The 7,503-nt window shown below is 44.8% G+C and overlaps 1 protein-coding gene across 1 annotated transcript in view; it reads left to right on the top strand.

The window, feature by feature from the left end:
• The first annotated feature begins 3,828 nt into the window (after window positions 1-3,828).
• Window positions 3,829-7,503, top strand: part of CHD9 (chromodomain helicase DNA binding protein 9) — a 108,351-nt gene continuing 104,676 nt past the window's right edge. The window contains exon 1 of the mRNA XM_072422748.1: window positions 3,829-4,037. The gene's annotated coding sequence lies outside the window, so the exon portion shown is untranslated. The remainder of the gene's footprint in view (window positions 4,038-7,503) is intronic.

Genomic DNA, 7,503 nt, shown 5'->3' with positions numbered 1-7,503 from the left:
TGATTGCATATGCTCTTTTGTTCTTATGTCTATTTCCACTATGTATTTAGGTTTCTTTATGTTGTAAGTCTAGTGTGATTTTATTCATTTTTATTAGGTCTTTATTTATTTATTTAGGTAAAAAGAAACACTGTGTTGGAGGATTGATATTTGCATATGTGTATCTGTAGATTTCTTGTATGTATAAATGCAGTTTTCCCTTTTGTCCTGCAGTATGGCTTCTACATTGTTTGCTTTACAAGTGCCCATTGCTGTTTATATTGCTGTGGGAGATGTACCCCTTACTGTCTGCTGAAATTGTCACCAGGACAAATACAACAGCTTAACAGGTTCACTTTTATGCCAGACTTAACATCTCAATAATCTTACCTTTGCAATCCCAATGCCCTGTTGGGTCACTGGGAAACCTTGTATTGCCCTACATGAATAAAGCATAGGTTTGTTATAGTGAGAAGAGGACCTCACATAACTCTAGCAAAGACAAATCACCATATATATGAATCTGGATAAAAACCAATATAGCAGCGCTCACTGGCTTAGAATATCAAAGCGTATCTAAAGAATACATTTCTTCATCTAAAACATGAGTTTAATTGACCCCATAAATACCCAAAATACTTTGCAGATATCTGCATATCCTTAATCCCTGTGGCTACAATTCATACTCTGATCAGAATGTCTCCCTTTGTGGCCACCCAGTTGTGATGTAGAAAGTTGAGACTACAAGTATAAATATACATATTCCTAATAGACAATGCAAGGAATCATGGGACTTGTAGTTTCCTTATGGCAAGAAGGTGACACTGCAGCAGCTCTGATGCCCTCTGGTGCTTAGCCAGAAATAGTGAAAACCACCAGCAGTGAGTACAAAGAAAAAAAATTCTCATATATGTATGTGTGAGGTCTGTGACTCTTTAGTGGCCTTCATACCACGCCATGAGCGGTGAAAGCCAAGCCAAGAACAAGCACTGGAACTAGCAGCATTGCTTGACCTAAGAGCCTCATGTTGTTGCTGTGTTGTCAGTTTCTGGAATAATGTTACTCTGGATTCATTCTAGGTGTGGTCATTTTTAATAATTATCTGCAGCATCCAGACATAGAGCAGTGTGTACACAGCTTCCTGTTACAAGGTTGGAGATGTAAAGGAAATACAGTTTATAGCCACTATGTTTAAAACATTCCAAAAGCACCAGAAATATCCCTGTAATGTATATGGAGTTTTGCCATACCAAACTGTCCAGTCCACCAATAGGAATCCTTGTAGGGGTCCTTCTACAATTATAAAGGGGCTCCCAAATAGCCAATGCTAACAGTTTGTTGACATAGAAGGTATGAAAATGATCAGTAATATTTTCCTTCTGCTAATTTTTTAAAAATGTGACATTTAGAATACATTTTGCTTTTATTCAAATGTCACCCATTCACTAAAAAGGGAGAGGGCCATACAGTATATAGTTAGGGTATAGCACAAGAGTACCCCATCCTTCTAAACTGGTAATCCTAAAATATACAGAGGAGACTAATCTGGTAAAATCATAAATGCAGGAGCCAAATGGATCTTAAATACCTTCATGTTGTACATGAATGATATGGACTGAGCTATTGAGCTCTGCAGACAACAAGATTTTTCAGCCTGGTTAAAGATGGATAACCAGGAGTTTCAATTTGAAAATTTTATTTTGACATATGAACAATTATTATACAATATTTTTTTTTCTGACCAATATATATGTTTACAGTACAGGTAGTCCCCGGGTTACACATGAGATAGGGACTGTAGGTTTGTTCTTAAGTTGAATTTGTAATGTAATGTAAGTCAGAATAGGTATATTATTATAATAAATGCCATTAGGACAGATGTTTGTCTCAACATAATATTAGGCAGTGTGGTGTCAGTTACTGTAAAAAATCATCACTGTGAAATAATCACAAAGCAAAAAAAAACTTTATGGAGCCTAGACATTCATTCCCTTCTGGAGCAAGCTGTGCTTTGATATGCAAAAGGAACGACTGCAGAGTTTGTCTTGGTCATTAGTTACAGGAGGTTGCAGAACAGCGAAAGATTTCTTCTCCAAGTTATGCAAACCCCCCCTCCCTCCATCAAGCCTCTGTCCTGCAGAAAAATGAGCAGGGACGCCCTGTTCGTATTTAGGAGTCATTCATATGTTGGGTGTCCTTAACTCGGGGACTAACTATATAGGTGAGCTTGCAGTACTGAATTTTGGGGTGAGTTGCGCCACAATGCCCATGGCCACAGAAGTCAACAGTCTTTTTTTCAAACCTATTGTTAAAGCAGGCACCCGATAATATTCTGGATGTGTTGGGTCTCCTGATCTCTCCCTGTGTGGGAGGGTTCCATCCGTTGGCCCTTAGATTACTCTTCTGTTTGGTATTGCCATGGGGGCCAGTGCAATAAACCACAGAGCACAAATGGGGAATTGGGACACTCCTAGAAGTGCTGGTGCTATCAAGTCTTTCCAACACGGGCCCTCAGGGCTTCTCCTGTCTCTCCTGAGGGCCAGGGCTGGAGATATATATATATATATATATATAAATATATACATACAGGAGGGTAGCTGTGATGATAGTTGAAGGTCATTGGGGGGAAGCATGATAGTTGTGGGCAGGACAGCCCTATGCTAAGCACTTGTATGTATTACAGTTGGACCCCGGTTATCCGGGACTCAGATAACCGGCAGCCGACAGCTCCACTTTTTTAATTGCTCCAGCAGCCCTGGCGGAGCTGTGGCATGTGTTCTGCATCCAAGGACACATATCACAGCTTTGCTAGGGCTGAGGGAGAAATCAGGTGAGCGGAGCTCCATGATTGGCTGAGAAAAGGGAAACCCTGATGATGGCTCATTCGTCATCAGGGTTTCCCTTTTCTCAGCCATTCAGCACTAGAGGTGAGTGAGGACAAGTCCCCCCACTCAAGTCTAGTGAATGGCTGAGAAACCTCAGTTAGGTGGAAACTACACTTATCCGGAATAAGCCTTTCCCCGTGGGTGCCAGATAACTGAGATTCCAATAATATTACAGCCATGATAGCAGAATGAATGCCAGTCCTCTGGTGTCCAGGGCCTAGGTGGCCTTATGTGCATGATACTCACCATGGGGATGCATGGGGTCTCTAGGCGGGGCGGTTTTAGGGTGGGGAACAATGGGCAATTGCCTTGGGGCCACATTTGACAGAATGGTAGGCATACAGGAAACTAGAACTTTTCTCATTTAAGGCCCGGCTTCATTTTCACCCAAGACCCAGGTTGGTCACAGCTTACTTTGAATGTATATAAGAATAAGCAATTGATGAATTTTGACATGGTGTACATTGGTTTACACTACGAGAACACATTTATCCGTGTGTCATGAGCCAATGACAGTATGTTACATTCGCCGTGTGAAAGTTGTGACAGGAATGGAAGCCAGCGCGTGTCCGGTGTGGCGGTAAGGGGGACACCCGGAGTATGGTACCTGCCAGTGTCACGCACTATGCAACAACCCTGCCTATTGGTTTATGGAGAAGAGGCCATATTAAGCCGCCTGATGATAACCCAGCCCACCCCGGGTGAGTGAGTTCAGCAGCGCACGGCTCACATTGATTATGGCTGATACAGGGCGGAGGAGGAGGCGGAGGAAGCCGGAGGTAGGGGTAGCCCCAGCTGTGATAGCGGGAGCCCCTGGCAGACACGTCTTGCCGCCACCTCCTCCTCCTCCACGCACTCACTAAACCGAGCTGCGCACTTCTCCCAGATCACCAGCCGGGGGCTCAGCCGGGCAGCCAATCAGCGCCGAGGACACAGATATGCAAATGAGGCGGGGGAAGAGCTCACGCTCGTCGTAAGGGGTTGGAGGGGCCGCTTTATCAGCACTGGGAAACTTGGCCTGATAGAGCTGCAGGGAGAGACCCCCTCCCTCCTCCTCATCCCTTCTCCTGGGGGGATCGATAACTGGGATCGATCTATCGGTGATCAGCACCGGGGAGGGGGTCCCCGTCTACATCTCCACCCCGTATGTTGGTGTCTCGGGCGGGATCCCGGGTAAGATGACATGCGGGCAGGGTGGCATGGTGACAGGGGGTGGCATGGTGACAGGGGGTGCCTGGCCTCAGCTGTGTGATGTGTTGGCAGGTGGATGAGGGGCCAGGTTTTGTGGCATGGGGGGAGGTGCCCTGTGCTCCTGGTGCATGTGGCCTGACTCCTGTGGGGGGATCAGCTGTGGGCACGTTGTTGGGGTTGTTTGTACAGATCTGGAAGTTGTAAGGACAAAAGGTGACCTGGGCTGTGATGCCAGGCGCTGTGCTAATGCCCAGCTGGCAATCAGCTGACATGGGTGATACAGGGTCATGTCTGTGACACGCTGACACCAGTCCTTTGCACATGGCCCAGCGCCCGCTCCCAACGTGTAAGCTGCTGTGCCATATTTCTGGATAAGATCCGGGGTCATCAGCAACCACAAAGAACTGCCGGCTTGGTTCTGATTCGCTGTGTACACGGTGGTGCAAGAAATGCCAGGTGTCGTGCCAGGTTGACTTGAGGCTAACATTATATCATTGGATCAGGCTATGATCTGTCATGTGATCATCTCATATTTGTCATAATGCCATGCGTAGATGGGAGCCAATCACATCACGTCATAGATAGCGATCAGATTGTGGGCATGCTGACCACCAACATGCTCTGGTATGACATGTAGATTGGCTGTGATAATGGACATGTGACGATTGTGTTAGAAGCCCCAATACCCTGGTTTATTTTTATATAGATATTAGCATTTAGCCAGCGAAGACGTCATATATTGGTCATTAGATGGTTGGCTCTGCTCATCTTTCTCTTTTCTTCTTTATTTTCACTTGGAGATCCTGCCAATAACACACTTCCTGGCCTTGACAACATTTTCTGCACTGCATGTATAAAAGAGCAGCAATGTCACTCTAGAACAGCAGATTATTGGGACTACAAAACCCCTCCGCTTATGTTAAGGAAATGATAAAGAGGGGGTTGTTCTGTAGTCTTGTTCTAGGGGTGACAACAATGCTTCTTTACAGATCAAGTACAGTGAATGTTGTCACATGGACAGGAAGTGCAAGCAGCATCCCTTCTATAGGGGAAAAATAGAAAAGGCTGCAATATACAGAATCAGCGACTGATAGTCACCGATGGCACACACTGGCACAGCATGCCTTCTGGCTCCTTATTGGCCGGCCTGGAGTGACCCCCGATTGCTCCTATGAATAATCTGTATTTTATGCGTCTATAGACCGGCTCTTCATGGGAGTGAATGTGACGTCTCCACATATGTGAAGGAGAACCGAGGGACCACCAGCAGCACCGCCTGGCATCGGCAGCATGGGGAGGTAAGTGTTAAATTGGACAGACTTGCACCATATGATCCTGGCCTCCTGATTGGCTGCTCTGTTTAGCCCCTAGCTTCAGTGCTTCCTGCCTAATTCTGGGTTGGTGGCAGACTGAAGCTGGAGGTTTAGTGACAGCCAGTGAGCGGGCGATCCCAGCAGTGGCAGCCTCTGTGCTTCTCCCAGGAAGTGATTCTGCCTTTGCTGTCATCTTACTCTCAGCCAGAACTTTGGCTCTGATCCAGCAGTTATGTAGATAAGGACGTCCGACATTTGTAGGCTGTATTCTCTTTCTTGCCCAGAGTGCCAGTGAGTCAGAGTGACAGCCAGACAACTGGCATTTTCACTGTTTAACCCAGAAATTGGTTTAAGCCGGTGGGAAGAAATTGTAGATGGGTGGCAGCCCCTGTATTATGACCCAGCTTATCAGTAAACAGCCCGGTGGGTACTAAAAAATGTTGGCCAGTGCGCCCGGCTAAAAGGGACACTGCAAGGACACTGCATTTTGAAAGGAGGTAGCTCTGATAACCTCCGATCATTTTCATCTAGTGAATTAAGCTCTCTGTCCCAGGGTGACAACCCTCACTCTATCCTATCTATGAAGGAGCAATGTTGTCACCCTCAGACTACAGCCGGGGGCTGGGAAAGCTGATGGCATTTGTCTAGGTGACCAGTAAAGTCTTTCAGGTTGTTAAGGTTGTCACCAGGTCCATGGATCATAGTCGGGACCTCACATTAGAGAGATTTTCTTTCGTGGACAGGAAATCTCCCAGCGAGGATATAGACATTAATAGGAGTCTGAATCTTGGTCACATCACTCTCCAATTTAAATTCTTCTGGTCAAAGGAACTGGCCAGCTCTGGAGTACAGGATCAGTGGCCACTACACTGGAAAGTACAGTGCATGATGAATGTGGTGTAGATAATATGGTGTAATATATTATTTGAGGTGGGGTAGGGGAGTTAATATTTACCCAGAAGTGGGCATTGAGGGTTCATTCAAGAAAAATAACCCATGTTCTTATTGGGCAAACCATAGGACCTTCGTGGTACAGTTTACTAAACTATACATCAAGACAAAACGATTATTTTGGTTTTGAATAGAATTTTAAAGGATTGCAATCCCTGTCTGGCTTTTACTGCTGTCTGGGCCTCACTTCCTGTTCTGGTGACAACACATTTATCAGACAGGAAGTGAGGGGAAAGCTGCAACAGAGACACAGACCACAATATAAATCTGACGGGCCTAGCCTCCCCATGCTTTTCTCTCTGCTGCTGTTGTAGCGTTCCCCTAACTTCCTATCTGGTAAACGTTGTCAGCCTGACAGGAAGTGAGGGCTGATAGTTTGGTCTGAGATTTCTGTGTATACATATTATGTGTTTGGATGCAGCAGGTTGCTTTCTAGGGGTTTTTTTTTTACCTTCCTCTGGATCAGTTATATCTGTCTAGGTAATGCAGGTTTCCAGTATGTTTGTTTATTTTCGTTGCGGTTCAATTTGATGAACTTGTGTCTTTTAGCAACCTGACAAACTTGGTAACACAGTCAATGTTTTGTTCACATTCATTCACTTCTTTCTTGTCCAGGGAATGTCTATAAATGGCTGAATGGCACAGCCCACGTGGTGGGGCTTCTTTATTATTTTAAATTTAAGTCTTTCAAAGATTTTCCTGTTGCATGTTTTTGTGATGGCCGAAGAATATAAAAATAGTCATACATTCATATTTCCCCAATGTTTTGTCTCCCTCAAAGATTGACCAGGATCCATAAGTGAGAGGTTTTAGCAGCCCACTTGGTGTGGCCAGTTACTGATTGATAAGAATTGTGGGAGCCACAACCTCAGGAATCGTACAGCCACAATTTCCTACCAATCACAGGAAACTGCAGGATATGGACTTTATTGGCAGGATCAATGTGTGTTTGTGGGTCTTTGCTAGGGGGCTAATGTTGTAAACCGTAAGATAAACTTTTATCTTTAAGTGCTGCAGTTTATATCAATTTGTATTTTTTATTGAGAGTCTGAGTTCTAAATTGTTCTAAAAATTCCCACTTTGCTTTTTCTAAATCTATTTGTTTCCATTTGGGGACTCAGAATAATGCCAGGAACAGCCAGGTAGCTAGTAGTTTTCTAAGAGTAATACTACGAATTATCGTG

Source organism: Pyxicephalus adspersus, chromosome 9 (genome assembly GCF_032062135.1).
Source record: "Pyxicephalus adspersus chromosome 9, UCB_Pads_2.0, whole genome shotgun sequence".
Lineage (NCBI taxonomy): Eukaryota > Metazoa > Chordata > Amphibia > Anura > Pyxicephalidae > Pyxicephalus > Pyxicephalus adspersus.
Note: the sequence above shows the minus strand (reverse complement) of the source record. Positions and strands in the feature narration are given on the sequence as shown.